Source organism: Nymphaea colorata, chromosome 7 (genome assembly GCF_008831285.2).
Source record: "Nymphaea colorata isolate Beijing-Zhang1983 chromosome 7, ASM883128v2, whole genome shotgun sequence".
Classification (NCBI taxonomy): domain Eukaryota; kingdom Viridiplantae; phylum Streptophyta; class Magnoliopsida; order Nymphaeales; family Nymphaeaceae; genus Nymphaea; species Nymphaea colorata.
This window is the reverse complement of record NC_045144.1, coordinates 5,729,443-5,745,643: the sequence shown is the minus strand read 5'-3', so window position 1 is coordinate 5,745,643 and position 16,201 is coordinate 5,729,443. Positions and strand designations below refer to the sequence as shown.

General features: G+C 39.7%; 1 protein-coding gene across 1 annotated transcript in view; it reads left to right on the top strand.

Moving 5' to 3' along the window:
- The window catches only part of LOC116257765 (protein IMPAIRED IN BABA-INDUCED STERILITY 1-like), a 96,568-nt gene that overhangs the window by 32,612 nt on the left and 47,755 nt on the right, over positions 1–16,201 (top strand). The gene's annotated exons all lie outside the window — the stretch shown is intronic.

Below are 16,201 nucleotides of genomic sequence, written 5' to 3'. Positions count from 1 at the left end.
CTTTGCTTCTGTGGAGTTCGCCTCAGTTGAAATTAAGAGTTTGTTGAGCGCCTGGTAATGAAGACTGGCAGTGTCTTCGACTTTGATACGTTAACCAAGTGAGTGGATGACTTCCCTGTCGTCCTTCTGCAACCTGATTTGTATTGATGGCATATCAAGTGGTCATGTTACTGTATGATGATTGTTGGTGGTCTCCAATAAGAACCTACGAGGACTTAAATTTATGATACATAAAGAAAAAAAATATGTTCGAAAGTAACATAGGGGGCCTCTTCTATGCCCTGTTAAATTCAATGGATATACCTGAAACTAAACATGGTAGCACCTGGCTTGCTTCGCCTTCATGTTTCAGGCATCTTTTCGTGTTACAGATATCAGTTCTTTACTATGCTGTTCCTGGGTGTTGAACACAGGGAGTATTACTATGAACTATGAAGAGTTCAAAGGTGATCAATCTATTTCTTCTTTTAGAAACGCTTTTCTTTTCCTTTTGTCTTTCTTTTTGGGCGAAGGATGAAATGAGAATTAACCCCCAAAAAAATATGTACGGTATAGGAACAGCTATGCTAAAAGAATGACTTGCTAAAAAATACCACGCACAGAAAAAAGAGATTAATCGGACCAGACCAGGTGTTCAATGCGGTTCGTCTTTTTTCAATCCCCTGGTTAAGTAATAACCGGGCAGTACAACCATTAAAGCGACCCTTCGGTTCTACTCTCCAATGGCATCAATAAATTAAAAATATCGTGCCTTTGACCATACTCTATGTCACTGACTGCGGTGAAGATATTTTTTTATTATTATTTTTTTAATTTATTATATATATAACAGAATAAGCATGCATATTGTTATTATAGTTTATTTATTAATGTATAACATACTTGAATAATTGTATTGAATGGAAAAATATCCGAACAACATATATTAAGTAATTTATTAATAGGACATTTTAACTGGACTCGAATGTGTGTCGGGGCCGCACCCATGTCCGGTGCGCACCCGACTCGATGCGACTCGGGTGCGGCAGTAAAATAAAAGAATCCTGTGACTTACACCATACTTTTTCGATGTCTGTAATATATTTTTTACCTTGTATAAGTTTTCTTTTTTTCACATTTTAATAGCTATTTTGAATTGATATAGATATTTTTTTACGAAAGTTGAAAACTTTCTTAATTTTTCCAGTGCTTAAAATTGGTGGAAAATGACATCTTATATATATATATATATATATATATGTGTGTGTGTGTGTGTGTGTGTGTGTGTGTGTGTATGTGTTAAGCAATTAAAAATATTTACTGTGTAAGTTTTGTATTTAGGTGACGCAATGATTTAATTCATTCACATATGACAATCTAAAACAGGGAAACTTTGAAAATATTTATGACACAAATGCCAAGTTATGAAAGATATGTTACTTTAAAACATTATATGTTGAAATTATGCTTAAATTTTTGTTAAAGAACAGCTTAGTAATGTCGATGCAGCAAATGTATTTTCGTATATTTATAATGTGATTCCTCATTCTACCTTTTTGGTTTATTTCGTAGTAGAATGATTTTTGGGTTCAATGAAGCCTGCTTTTTGTTTTCTTCTTGAGGTTCATTGGTGGGCAGGCATTTCCAGGCCATAGTAGAACAGTTGTCTCATCACAACATATTAATTGTTTTTATTACTCATCTACCTAGTCAAAGAGCTGTGTCAAAATTTCAATTTGTAATGTTCCTAGCTATCTTTTGACATTACTCTCATGAACATGGTCTACAATGCTCTCTTATTTAACACCCAGCAGTAGATAGGAACTGAACTGCCTTGCGGCATTCAAATCTCAACTCGTACCGCTTGAATCAGTAACAACCAAACACTTGGGACCTTTTTGACATCAAACAACGACTCCATTGATAAAAGCTCTTGGGAGTCATCAGCATATTCTCGCCCGTGGACCTTTGCTCTACTGAACAAGAGGTCAAGAGCCCTTCCACACAGGACTACAGACAGATGCCTGCCTGGCTGCTCGAAAGGGGACTCAGACCGGCTCTGGCTCTCAGAGAGGAGAGGAATTTGGTCATTCTGGACTAACCTGTTACCAAGCATGACAAAACAATGGGAATTAGGCATGTCCAAAAATGTCAGATATACGTAATTGCTTCATCAGCAGCCGGCCTTGCTGGTGGGAGTGAGTGAAGGAAGTTGCAGACCCTCCTAAAAACTGCTTAAATGACATGAAATTGAATGCTCTAAGCATTTCCATAGATGAGTAATCGCAGTATTAAGTGATTCCAACATAATCAGCCAAGGGCAAGTTGAAAACCCAACCAGGTTTGAGTGTCATCTAATTAACAATTGATTAAGCCAGATAATGCATTTTAAATAGTACCTTGACTTATCAGTTGTTCCCTGGCATGTCCCAGGGGCATATTCGGTGCTATGACAATAGAAGCGGCCCTCCTCTTGGAAAGGGAAGTCATGGACGATGCCTCTCTTTTGCAGAGAGAGTGGCCATCCATTCATCCACAGAGCTTTTGTCTCGTGCCGTTTCTGTTTTGTCATTCTTTCCGTAATCCTGCCAGCTCTTCAAAGCATGTGAAGTTGGGGATTAGATCGAATGGGTGCTTAACGGTTTCAGGCAATTTCATAGCGTTTAGATGAGTTCGAGCCAGGTGATAGGAAGTGGTGTGGCTGCTAATGAGCGCAGCACCTACTGCTTGCATTCATTAAAAAGTTGTCAATTTCTTGCGTCAAGTATCTTCAAAGCTGCTCACCAAACAAAGGAGCGCTCCTGTATGCTTCTCCAGGTGCATATGAAAATGAAAAAATGAGTGAAAGAAATCTTCCATGTATTCAATTGTTTCAGTGTCTAATTTTCTGTTTAGAGGACACGAGCACTGCTGGAAGGTTAGGCCTTCCAACGCTTATTGAAAGCGGAGCTGTACAAAATACTTGCAAAAAGAATCAAAATAGCTCAGCTGGACTTTGGCACAACAAACGCTGGAGGTGCCAACCAAAAACATACATGACACTACACGGAACAGAAAATACTGTGTAGAAATTACAGCTCTTTGCAACAGATAAAATTTTGTCAACTTTGTGAGAAAGGAGATCCTCATCCAACATGGTAGCATTATAAATCCTTGAGCACAACATTGGGAACTGGCGTAAAACATTGCTTCTACCTTCTATGGCTTGCTTGAGAAGCTTCTTTCGGCGTTGCTCATAACAGCAAACTCCATGAAATCGGCAGAAAAGGTTTGAAGCAGCTCTTCTAGGATCGTCATTTCAAGCATTTGGTGGTCTTCCTCATTTCTGTACAGCTCGACTCGATCTCTGTATTGCCCGGCACAGTTGTGCATGACACCAACTACCACCCATTCCCCAAAGGTAACGTTGAGCATATAAATGATGGGACCTCAGGAGAACGCTGGGAACGATGGGAAGGTGATGATCCCATGCTTTATCCATAACTCCACTTCCTTGGTTTGAGTTTTCCAAAAAATGGAAAGAATAGCCTTCAGTACAAGCAGCCCAGACCGAGGATGTGAAACTCTTGATAGTAAAAATCTTATCATTATTGCATCATAGGGAACAGGCTCATTCTTGGAGGATGTAGGAACCCACCTTTTGAATTCTTGAATGATATTAGCATGCGAGACTCTTCCTGTTGTATTTGCCCACGACCTTACTCCACGCGTTAGCAGCAAATTTACACAGAAAGAAGAGGTGAAGAATATCCTGTCCATTAGTAAAGCAAAGAGGACAGCTACTAGGAAGTTGAAAACCCACTATACTTAGTCGATCATGAGTAGGGAGCTGGGGTGCTCTATTTCCATTCACGCCAATTTTGGCCTTGTGATGGTGGACGCATCATCGCCTAATGATTCTTCCTTTTCGTATCACCCACTTCCTTGCCACGCCATGCGTGACGGTCTTCTCTCAAAGAATCCACCATATGAGTGTTGAAGTTTGGCATCAACCAATTTAATAATTGCATCATCTCAATCGACTGATCTATAGCTTGTGATCATTTGGCGAAGGTTCATGTTCACATAAGGATAAATCTGTCCTAAGAGATAAGGGCGAACTTGACAGAGTATTATATAGATTGAGACCATCGATCTGTCCAAAACATAATTTTCCTTCCATTAGAGGGGATCCACTCCACTTGATCCTTTATGCCAGACCAACGCTTTTGCATGGATTTCTAGCCGTTTTCAAATTAAAAAAAAAGGTTGTTAAAAAAGGATGACTTTATAATAAGTTTGAAAAGGAAAAATGGAGTCCTCGATGGGCGCAATAGATGGAACGAGGGCTGGTAGGCAGCCAGTCTCCATTTTGAATATCTCACTCTTTATGTTAAAAAAAGAGTCTGTTGATGCATAAGTTAAAGCATGGCAGGGAGGTACTTTGAGACACTAAAAGCAGACTCTATATCTTATGAGGATTAGAGGTTAGGTGGAGAATTCAGCTCTCTTCATGGGTAGTAAGATGAAATACTCATGCTTACCAAAGGAAATGAGAGATAGAGAAAAATAGTAGGATGAAATACTCTTGATTATCCAAGAAAAAGAGACATTGAGAAACTACAAGTTTTTCTCTGCTCACTTAAGCAAAAGAGACATTAAGAAACTAAAGTTTTCCTTCGACAAAATTTCATGAGTCATTTCGCTTGGGGGTGCTTGGAAAAGGGTGTAGCACCTTGATTTCACTAAACCATAGTTTAATGATGGTTTTTCGAGCACACTTACCAAGGGTACTTGAATCCAAGGTTTAATGACATTTCCTTTTGATTATGGTGAAGGGCTAACCATGTTACTTGAATAAACAATACACAAAATAATGTAGGCAAAATGAAGATAAAACTACTACATCTGCAAATGTCACGCAACATGTCTTATGCAATGATGCACGAGCTAATTTTCATAATTTAATTCATCACAAAACGATGGAAGAGTATTTGTGAGTTCGTAAGGTCATTCTCCACTCTTGGTGAACGGAAGAATTAATCTTACTATCCGGGCGACAACCGAAGCCTACCTCCTTCCCCTTGGCCCCAATGCCTAGAACTATATTGATGCAGAGTGGCAAGATTGTCACGTGCTTGAACTTGCATGTAGGACCCATCCCCCTTATGATACAAGAACATATCATCTCACTAATCAAACTGAAGACGCACCACATAACATGCTCCAAGCCTGCTTGTTTGAGCAATGCCCCTCGAGGCAAGTCATTTTGCACTTGTGAACTATTCTCCAAAATGGATTTTGATTTTGTTTCATTCACTTGTACCTTTTTGTTTATATGTCATAAATAAGATAAAGTAGAATCCAAAACCCTACATGAAATATAAACATGTCAAAGCAAAACCAACTAAAACAATGAAATTTCTTAAAGGTTTCTAACCCACAAAAATTAAAAAGTATTACCCATAGTGTTCCAAGAATATCATGATTATACATTGATGAATGATGGGTCACGAGAATGCATTTCATTGGATGGGCAATAGAGGAGACCAACATACATATTGTCTAGAAAGTAGGGGATGAAAGACTCAAATAAATGAAATTAGGTACATGGGAGTTGTACCACTCGATGGAGCTTCATGCATTGCGATTGGTAGGTTATGGCGCAAGGACATTACTTACTCTCATGCTTACAGTCAGTTGCACTCATCGTTCTATGGTTGTGGTGGTAACTGAGATACATGGTCAGATTAAAAGGATCTCATGGCTAGTTATTGATGTGACAAGGGGCTAAACAACCTCTTAGGATAACAGTTTGAAATAGACGAGAGAATTTGTGCATCTCAGGGATCTCAACTTTTTCTACAGAACAAAATTCTTTCTAGCATTTAATTAGCTCCAATCAAGCTGCCAACTAGAAAGGACCTAATGAAATAGATGTCTCAAAGAAATAACAGAAAAGTAATAACTGGAGCACGCTTGAGAACAAAACGTCAATTTGTCATAAATTTTTCATGTTCTTTGAAATTCATATATTTTTTCTTTATGTGCATGAGAAAATTTAAAGTGAAAAGACAAGCTTTTTTGCATTTGGAAAGCCTAAAAATTTGAAACACTTTTTATGTGCTAAAATATTCTCCTGTTTAGAACCATGGCAAAAAAAAGAAGAAAGTTAAGCAGTTTTTGTGAGTAAGGCAGGGAGGAAAGAAAGAGCATTTGTATTGAGAAAACCAGTCTGATCAAATTATCAGATATGATTATGTAACCAGATTTTTAATATCCTAATAACGTCATCTATTTCGAGTGTCTGAAAGTTTACAGCTACCCAAGAACATGTGCAGAGACAGGGTTGCTGCAACAGGGGAACAAATAAATAGAGGCTAATGATATCAATAATGTAGACATGAAATTAGTTACGTGCTTATCTTAAAAAGGTCAATGGAAGTTTCTTCATTGAAATCTTTTCCTGATGAGACCCATGGATACGGTCCTCATTCCTCTGCAGACAAACTGCTTGAGAAAAGTGATGGAAGTTCTTTTAGCTGAACCTTGAGAAGACGAGTTTCATCCAAACTATCTAATGAGGTCCAAAATTCAGGTACTCATCACCAACTGAAGCATGAACAATGATAATTCTTGAATCTATGAGCGTCCTCATCTCTAGTAATCAGATTTTCCATGTACCATATATGTTTCATCAACATTATGCTCCTCTAGGTCTATATTATCAGCATATGAAGCAAGTGCAAGGACAGGAGCCAGACAGGGGCTTGCGCCCTTGTCTCTGCTCTGCTCTCTCTCTTGCGGGCGCTCACGACTCATTAGTAGCAGTACTGTTGTTGGAGTACATTACTTGCAGCAAATTCATCTGTTCCTTCCTCCCCACATTCACACTGAGAGAGACGAAGCACCACAAAGATAGTGTGAGTATAAACCACTATCAAGCCTAAGCTTCATCTTACAAGTTCTATTTAACGAAAGCAAAGTGCATAACTATAACTTAATCCTAACGCTGAAAATTTTGTTCTCCTATGATGAGTTGAAAATTTTCAAAGAAATTAAAACAATTCTTTGGGGAGAATCAATAGTTCACACTTCACAGTGTATCAATTTTTGAACTAGATTCATATTTTTATATCTGAGTGGCAATATCTAGAGTGTCATTTTTTGAATATATTAGTTATTACTGTTAGATTTCAAAGGTATCATGCATGTTTCATATATTATTCTTCCTTGTTTTCTTATAAAAAAATTACCAGTTCATGTATAACTGACTTTAGTGAATCCACTAATCAAGAATCTGGCTGATCTGATTGAATTTCCATAAAAGATACAAAATTTTCCCTCTTCCCCTCCTTTTTGGGATGTTGTTGTGGGGCTGCCTTTATACCATCCTCAGCCATAATAAGCAAATTCCATTGGCATAAAAAGCAACTGACAGCAGCGTCCACCAGTCACCTCCTCATTGAAACACGGCAGCCTAGTTTTTCAAGCAAGCCAAAAGATGACAATAAATAGAAAATGTGAAGCTTGGACTGATAAAAATTGGAAAAAGCAAGATAAATAGAAAGTAATGAGCAGTGACCTGCCTGTGCCCTCAAGCTATATACTGTGGTAAAGATTTGAAACTGCCATTTTCAAGCAGCTGTGAATCTTATCAGAGATAGTACCCACCTTTTAAAAGGACCAAACCTAACCGAGTCAGATCCATGTATATTGCACCTTAGACCAAGACTTTGTCAACTTAACTACACCGAATTTTCTTGTAACAAAACATTTTCCAGAACAAAGTACATTTTTCATATGATCAACTCATTCACCCTCCGACTTACCCTTGTGAAGTAGCTTCAGGGTCTGAATGGTTGAAATATTGTCAATACTGTAAGCATACTTTAAAAGCAACCAGTTAAGGGGTATAAATAACCACAATCTGATAAAATATTCCATTAAGATGATCGTATCTACAACACATACCATGGAACCGTTTAGGTTGAGCTGAATGGAAGATTGTTGTTGGTGACACAGAGAAGATCTTTTGTCAAAGATGATTGCTGCGACTGGGCAGAGCTGCGATTAAAATCCGGTTGCAGTCAGAAAATTTTCTGGAGATAATTTGAATAGGGAAAGTATCTGCGATCTCCACTGATGTAGTTTACCATATTGTTACCTTAGGGAGAAAGCAATCTTTCAAATGACAGTAAATCGTTAACATCTGTTGCAAGTGTTGGAGTAGAAAAATTGCAGATCATGCAGAAACAGTAGCGAAAGGGATGTTGGTATGAGTGGTTATTACTACAATTGTGAACCTTTATTGAATGATCATTACAAAGAATTCAAAGAATGAAGATGGATTTACAGAAAATGTATAGAAAAGAATGGGAACTTCAAAAAATGAGTTTATAATCTAGCTTGCTGCCTTCAAATCCCCAACCCGCCAACGCGCAGAAATAAAGCAATTAAGCAACCCCCTGGCTACCCTTAGCTCCCTTAATGCCCTCTTCATCTTGCACAGCAAAGTTCATGCGTAGATTGTCCTGCGCTTCTTGTGGACCCAATGGCAGCAGCGACCATTTTCTTGATTTTCTTCTTCTTGCATGACAGGGACTATATTGTCATCGTTCATAGCAACCGTTGCCTCCTCCTCAAGTAGTACTAAGCCGTCTTCAACCAGTCCATACTCCTTTTCATTTTTTCTGCCTTCTTGTCCTCCTCCTCTTCTGATGACACCTCCTTCTTCTTCTCCTCTGACGACACAAAAGGCGAAGTGCAGAGCCATGGCAGAATCTCTGAAGCACCACACCTCAACCACGTCTTTGTCAGGCCGAAGAACGTTGCGCTCGACGACGAGCTTCCAGCCTTCATTGAAAAGAAACATCAAGTTGCTCTGCCACAACTTGAAACAGAGCGTTACTGACCCAACGCCATCATGACTTTGCACCCGCAGCCCTGCTCCTCCAATCCTTCCACCTGTATTGCAGACCGATTTCCATTCTTCATCGTGCATAAGAGGGCGCAAGACGTCGTAGGCGATGTTCCTTGGAATGGCGAACCGGTTGAGATTCCGGTTGGTGTCACTTGTCGTCAACTTCTTCGCACACAGGAACGCCGGTGGCCCCATGCCTCCATGCTCACCCACCAGCTCTAGCAGCCATCCTTCAGGGGCCCTTTGCTGCAGCTGCACCCTACAAGGTGCAAGTGGAGATGGCCGTTTCTGCTTCTTCTTGCAAGTCTTCTTCACCATCTTCTTCTGCTGGCCCTGCTTCACGTTCTTCTTCTGCTGCCGCTGCTTCGCATTCATCTGCTGCCGCTGGTTGAGCAAGGTGACAGCAGCGTCAGCAAGGACGTAGAGGTTTTGAAGCCCAGATGGAAAAGGAGGTAGGATGGCCATCTGTGCCATGAACGTTAATGGCTTCTGCGCGAAGCTTGTGGAGAATTATGAAAACCACTTGAAACTAGAAACAGGAAACACAAGTGGAGACGGGTGTGTTCAGGTAAAGGCAATCGTATTAATTTATGGGCAAGCACTTTCTAAAAACGATAATGATTCATTTGGAAAATGGAAAAAGGCAGGAGAAAATGAACAAATGATGATCTCGTAGGGAACTTGAAACAAATTAGGAACAAATATGGAAACTTGAGTACGGCGCAATAACGGTCGGTATTCGGACACAGCAATGCTTATCGTTTGTTATTTCATTTAATTTTTCCAAATTAGATCTCAATGTCGAAATCGAAGAATCAGAACGTACACCCAAGTCATGTTTTCATACGAAATCGCATAACTAATTCGATCTGAAATGCGGGTGATGGCATATACCCAACTGTCATGTATATCTCATGCTCTATTGATACCGGTGGAATTTATCAAATGTCGTCATAATTATCTCTCTCTTCCTCTCCCCACTGGTGGAGTTTATCAAATGCTGTCTGAATTTTTTTCTCTTTCTCTCTCCTAATCTAGATTAATGCTTTCAGAAAATCTTAAAAAAAAATTTCTACTTTTCATCATGATCCAAATGCCCATTGAATACTTACTTTCGACCGCCTAATGTCTAGGAATAGTTGTCGTCAGCAAGTTAAGATGACCAAATAAGAATCGAAAACCAGATTCTAACTTGTTCTTAACTAATTGCGGAGATCTCAGCTCCTGAGTCATTTGATTTCTTCCTCGGTCTTTCTGTGCCATATATGCATTTTCGAATTGACATGCTTTCTCTCTCTCTCTCTCTCTCTCCTTGGGACACCCATACTCTTTCCTGCTAGAAAGAAGAGGGCTTAAGACCTCTCCAGCCTGAATAGAGGGCTTTGAAGCCCTCGTATCTGGCCGTAGGTTGAGAGAGAAAGAAAGCCATGGTTGCTTCTTCTCCAGTAAAAAAGCCCGGTAATACCCTTGACCATATTAGTCCAAGACAGTGAGACAGAATAAACCTGGAACATGGCAGTCGAGGACTCCACTAAGAATGAAAGAGAGAGAGATCCGAGGGTAGATTTAAATGTTAACAAACATGGTCAAAATTTGACCCACAGATCTGAAAACCCCAGACCTTAGATCCAAGGTTACCAAACACACCCTTAGTGAATATGTAGCAATCTTTTGTGTGTGTGTGTTGTGATAAAGTATTAGAACTTTTTAATTTATCAGTTGATAGAATACAAACTTATATTCTTCTGCTAGTTTAGAATTGAATGCCTTGCAATTTGATTGCAGGTTTCTGCCCTGAGAGGAATGAGAAAGTATAGGCCCTGAGAAATCAACTTTGTTGTCTTCATCTTGGAAACCATGATAATTCTGTTTAGCAACCATAAACAAGTAAAATTAGAAATGAAAACTAAAAGTTGACTGTGATTGTTAAATAGATAAGATGGAGATCCTTTCCAAGATATGCGGCTTACATGCCATTTGCTCTTTCTGGCTAAGAGTAGAAGAAAAATTCTGAGAGTGGTATGCTTCAGAAGCATCAAATGAATCAATAAGACCAAAGTTCCCTCTTCTTTGCATGATTCCCTACTTACCTACACTATGTTCCTTTGTATTTCCATTACCTTGGACTTTCAGTCCCAAGGAGTCTATGCGTTTCAGGGCAGGGGATGAATCTGAAGAAAGAGATGTGAGTGCCCTAGTTTTTGATATCCTATGTGATCTCAGTGGAGCAGCAGTGTCTTCTTTTCTTCTCTTTGCCCATGCAAATCCAGTAGATCCAGAAACAGGGAAAGGGCTTGAAAAGAGAGTATCTTCTTGGGAATCATTCTTCCCGTGACAAACCTCTTCAGGGAGATCAATTATTGACTTTAACAGATTGATGCTAGAATAGACATTTCCCTTATCAATATTGACCTTTCTGCTATTTTTCAGTAGAAATTCTTTGAAAGAAAAGGAATTGTTCAACAAAATTGTCACTTGAGAATATGTCTAATAAGGTTAAAAGTTACTAATCACAACCCCGAAAATGTACATGAAAAAGATAAAATGTGTAAATGGTTTTCACATCCGTGCATCATCTTCCCGAACTTTATCATCAATCTCTTTATTTGGTGTGTACAAAGGCAAGCTGGATGGGTCACATGCATAAGGTTTTGTCCTGAAGTATTGCTTAAATTCCCCCCCAAAAAAAAAGATAAAAACAATCTTTAAATTAGCACAAAAATGCAGCTGTGGATATCACAGATAAAATCATGATCCAGTAATCAAAGACCAAAGGAATGCAATTATCTAAGTCATTCTATGGAAGAGTTACTTCAGTTATAAGCATGTGATGCAAACTTATAAAAAAAGATGCAGCTAAGCAAGCATTCAACATAAAAGAATCAAGGCAAAAAATTTTATTAAAGTCTTTACAAGATTGTCTTTCTAGCACATATTAACAGGAGAATAGAAAAGCATCTTACACTATGTTCCTTTCTATACAAGGCAAACCAAGCCGATCACAACAGTCCATAAGGAATCCCCACGGTTTCATCACGACAGAGATTTTCTGGGAAGGAAGAAACCGCATAACTGAACATTTCCCCAAACGTAATACATCTTCAAATGTTCTCAACTTCCACAATCCCAAGTCCCAACTTGATGTTGGAATGCAGCTCAGATAACGACACCAGTCGCAGTTGTCATTTCCCTTCTTCCCACGAAAAAGCACTTAGAAAAAGCATCACCACTGACCACACCAATCACAAATCTACAAATTTTCAGCAAAAACTTGAATTGATCTATATTTTGGTTTTTAGACAGAAGATCAGAGTTGTGATTTTTAAACACAGCTCAGATAACTGAACTTTGAACCTCTGTTTAAAAATCATAAATCCACAAGCTTTGCACAGAAGCCATTGTCTTTACAAAATTGTCTTTCTAGCACATATTAACAGGAGAATAGAAAAGCATCTTACACTATGTTCCTTTCTATACAAGGCAAACCAAGCTGATCACAACAGTCCATAAAGAATCCCCACAGTTTCATCACGACAGAGATTTTCTGGGAAGGAAGAAACCGCATAACTGAACATTTCCCCAAACGTAATACATCTTCAAATGTTCTCAACTTCCACAATCCCAAGTCCCAACTTGATGTTGGAATGCAGCTCAGATAACGACACCAGTCGCAGTTGTCATTTCCCTTCTTCCCACGAAAAAGCACTTAGAAAAAGCATCACCACTGACCACACCAATCACAAATCTACAAATTTTCAGCAAAAACTTGAATTGATCTATATTTTGGTTTTTAGACAGAAGATCAGAGTTGTGATTTTTAAACACAGCTCAGATAACTGAACTCTGATCCTCTGTTTAAAAATCATAAATCCACAAGCTTTGCACAGAAGCCATTGACGTTCATGGCACGGATAGCATCCTACCTCCTTTTGCATCTGAGCTTCACAACCTCTACGTGACTACGTCCTTGCTTGACGCTGCTGTTGCCTTGCTCAAGCAGCAGCAGCAGCAGCATCAGATGAACGCGAAGCAGCAGCAGAAGAAGAACGTGAAGCAGGGCCAACAGAAGAAGAAGGTGAAGAAGACTAGCAAGAAGAAGCAGAAACGGCCATCTCCACTTGCGCATCGTAGGGTGCAGCTGCAGCAATGGGCTCCTCAATGATGGCTGCTAGAGCTGGTGGCTGAGCATGGAGGCATGGGTCCACCGGCGTTCCTGTGTGCAAGAAGTTGACGAATGTGCTTCTGATGTTTGTGGTAGCCAAACGTTTTTATTGATTGTGAATTTGCTTCTGATGGCATGTAAAAAAGCTGGAAGAAAGGATCTGGACGAATGATATTTTCATTGTTTGGAGCAGCAAAGTGTTCAGTCATGAGGATATTTAGAGGAAAGCCTCCCCTGTGTGCCCAAGGCTGCGGGGCCACCCTCGATCAACTAAAACACGAAGCTGATATGAAAGAACGACTACACGGAGGCCTAACTTTTGCCGGTGAAAGAGGAGTAAGGAGCCGGGGATCCTCTCATATTGAAATATGCTCGAGGGTAGGGAAGAAGAAGCCCTTTATAGCCACAGCTTGCATATTCGGTGCTATGATCTGCTGTAATGCCACCAATGGAAGCGGCCCTCCTCTTGGAAAGGGAAGTCATGGACGATGCCTCTTTTTTGCAGAGAGAGTGGCCATCCATTCATCCACAGAGCTTTTGTCTCTTGCCTTTTTTGTTCTCCCAGCCTTTCCGTAATCTTGCCAGCTTATCAGAGCATGTGAAAGTGGGGATTAGATCGACTGGGTGCTTAACGGTTTCGGGCAATTTTTGTAGCGTTTAGATGAGTTCGAGCCACGTTATAAGAAGTAGTGTGGCTGCTAATGAGCGCAGCACCTACTGCTTGCATTCATTAAAAAATTGTCAATTTCTTGTGTCAAGTGTCTTCAAAGCTGCTTACCAAACAAAGGAGCGTTCATGTATCATTCTCCAGGTGCTTATGAAAATGCGGAAATGAGTGAATGAAATCTTCCATCTATTCAGTTGTTTCAGCTTGTGGTTATGGTTACACGTTGTAGACTCTTATAGTCAAGTGTTTAATTTTCTGTTTAGAGGACACGAGCACTGCCGGTACACTCTCAGATGCAGACTGCAAACTAATGCAGCCGGGCATTTTCCAATGCAAGGCTTCTGGACGGTTAGGCCTTCCAACCCTTATTGAAAGCGGAGCTGTACAAAATTCTCACAAAAAGATTCAAAATAGCTCAGTTGGACTTTGGCACAACGAAAACAGGAGGTGCCAACCAAAAACATGCATGACACTATGCGGAACAGAAAATACTGAGCAGAAATTACAGCTCCTTACATCGGAATAAAATTTTGTCAACTTTGTGAGAAAGGAGATCCTCATCCAACATGGTAGCATTATAAATCCTTGAGCACAACATTGGGAACTGGCGTAAGAAATTGCTTCTACCTTCTATGGCTTGCTTGAGAAGATTCTTTTGGCGTTGCTTATAACAGCAAACTCCATGAAATCAGCAGAAAAGGTTTGAAGCAGCTCTCCTAGGATCGTCAATTCAGGCATTTGGTGGTCTTCCTCATTTTTGTACAGCTCGACTCGATCTCTGTATTGCCCGGCACAGTTGTGCATGACACCAACTACCACCCGTTCCCCAAAGGTAACGTTGAGCATATAAATGATGGGACCTCGGGAGAACGCTGGGAACGATGGGAAGGTGATGATCCCATGCTTTATCCATAACTCCACTTCCTTGGTTTGAGCTTTCCAAAAAAAAAATGGAGAGAATAGCTTCAGTACAAGCAGCGCAGACCGAGGATGTGAAACTCTTGTTAGTAAAAATCTTATCATTATGAATATCCACATTCTTTAAAAAAATAATTGCATCATAGGGAACATGCTCATTCTTGAAGGATGTAGGAAACCACTTTTTGAATTCTTGACTGACATTAGCATGAGGAAGCCTCTTCCTGTTAAATTTCCCCACCACCCTACTGCACGCGTTATAAGGAAATTTGCACAGATAGAAGAGGTGAAGAATATGCTCTCTATTAGGGGGCACCTACTAGGAAGTTGAAAACCCACTTTCTTTAGTCGATCTTGAATAGGGAGCTGGGCTGCTCCATATCCATTCACGCCAATTTTGGCCTTGTGATGGAGGACGCATCATCGCCTAATGATTCTTCCCTGCCATGCCATGAGAGACGTTCTTCTTTCAAAGAATCCCACCAGATGAGTGTTGAAGTTTGTCATCAACCAATCTAATAATTGCATCATCTCAATCCGCTGATCTATAGCTTGCGATCATTTGGTGAAGGTTCATGTTCACATAAGAGGGATCCACTAAACTTGATCCTTTATGCCAGACCAATGCTTTAGCATGGATTTCCAGGTGTTTTCAATTTTTTTTTTTAAATGTTGTTAAGAAAGGATGACTTTTTAATAAGTTTGAAAAGTTGGTATAATGGATGGGATGGAGGCTGGTAGGCAGCCACTCTCCATTTTGAATCTCCCAAGTATCATCAACTCTTTATGTTAAAAAAAGAGTCATTGATGAACAAGTTAAAGCATGTTAGGGAGGCACTTTGAGACACTAAAAGCAGACCCTATATCTCAAGAAGATGAGGGGTTAGATGGGGGATTCAGCTCTCTTCATAGATAGTAAGATGAAATATTCCTTCTTAGTCAAGAAAATGAAAGATAGAGAAAAGTAGTAGGATGAAATACTCTTGCTTATCCAAGTAAAAAAAGATTGAGAAATTGAAAAACTACAAGTTTTTCTCTGCTCACTAAAGCAAAGGAGACATTGAGAAACTACAAGTTTTCCTTGGACAAGATTTCAGGAGTCATTTCTCCGAGGGTAGTTGGAAAAGGCTATAACACCTTGATTTCACTAAATTATAGTTTAATGATGGTTTCTAGCACATTTACCAAGGGCAATTGAGTCCAATGTTTTAATGATATTTCCTTTTCATTATAGTAGAGGGTTGTGCATGTTACTTGAAAAAACAACATAAGATAGGGAAAATGAGGAAGGTAAAACTACTACGTCTGCAAATGTCATGCAACACGTCATGTACAATGATGCACGAGAGAATTTTCATAATTTATTTCATCACAAAACGATGGAAGAGTATTTGTGAGTTCATCAAGGTCATTCTCCTTTCTTGGTGAACCGAAGGATTAATCTTACTACCCAGGCGACAACCGAAGCCTACCTCCTTCCCCTTGGTCCCAGTGTTTAGAACTACATCGATACTAAGTGACAAAATTGTCACGTGCTTCAACTTGCATGTAGGACCCATCGAATTGAAGACGC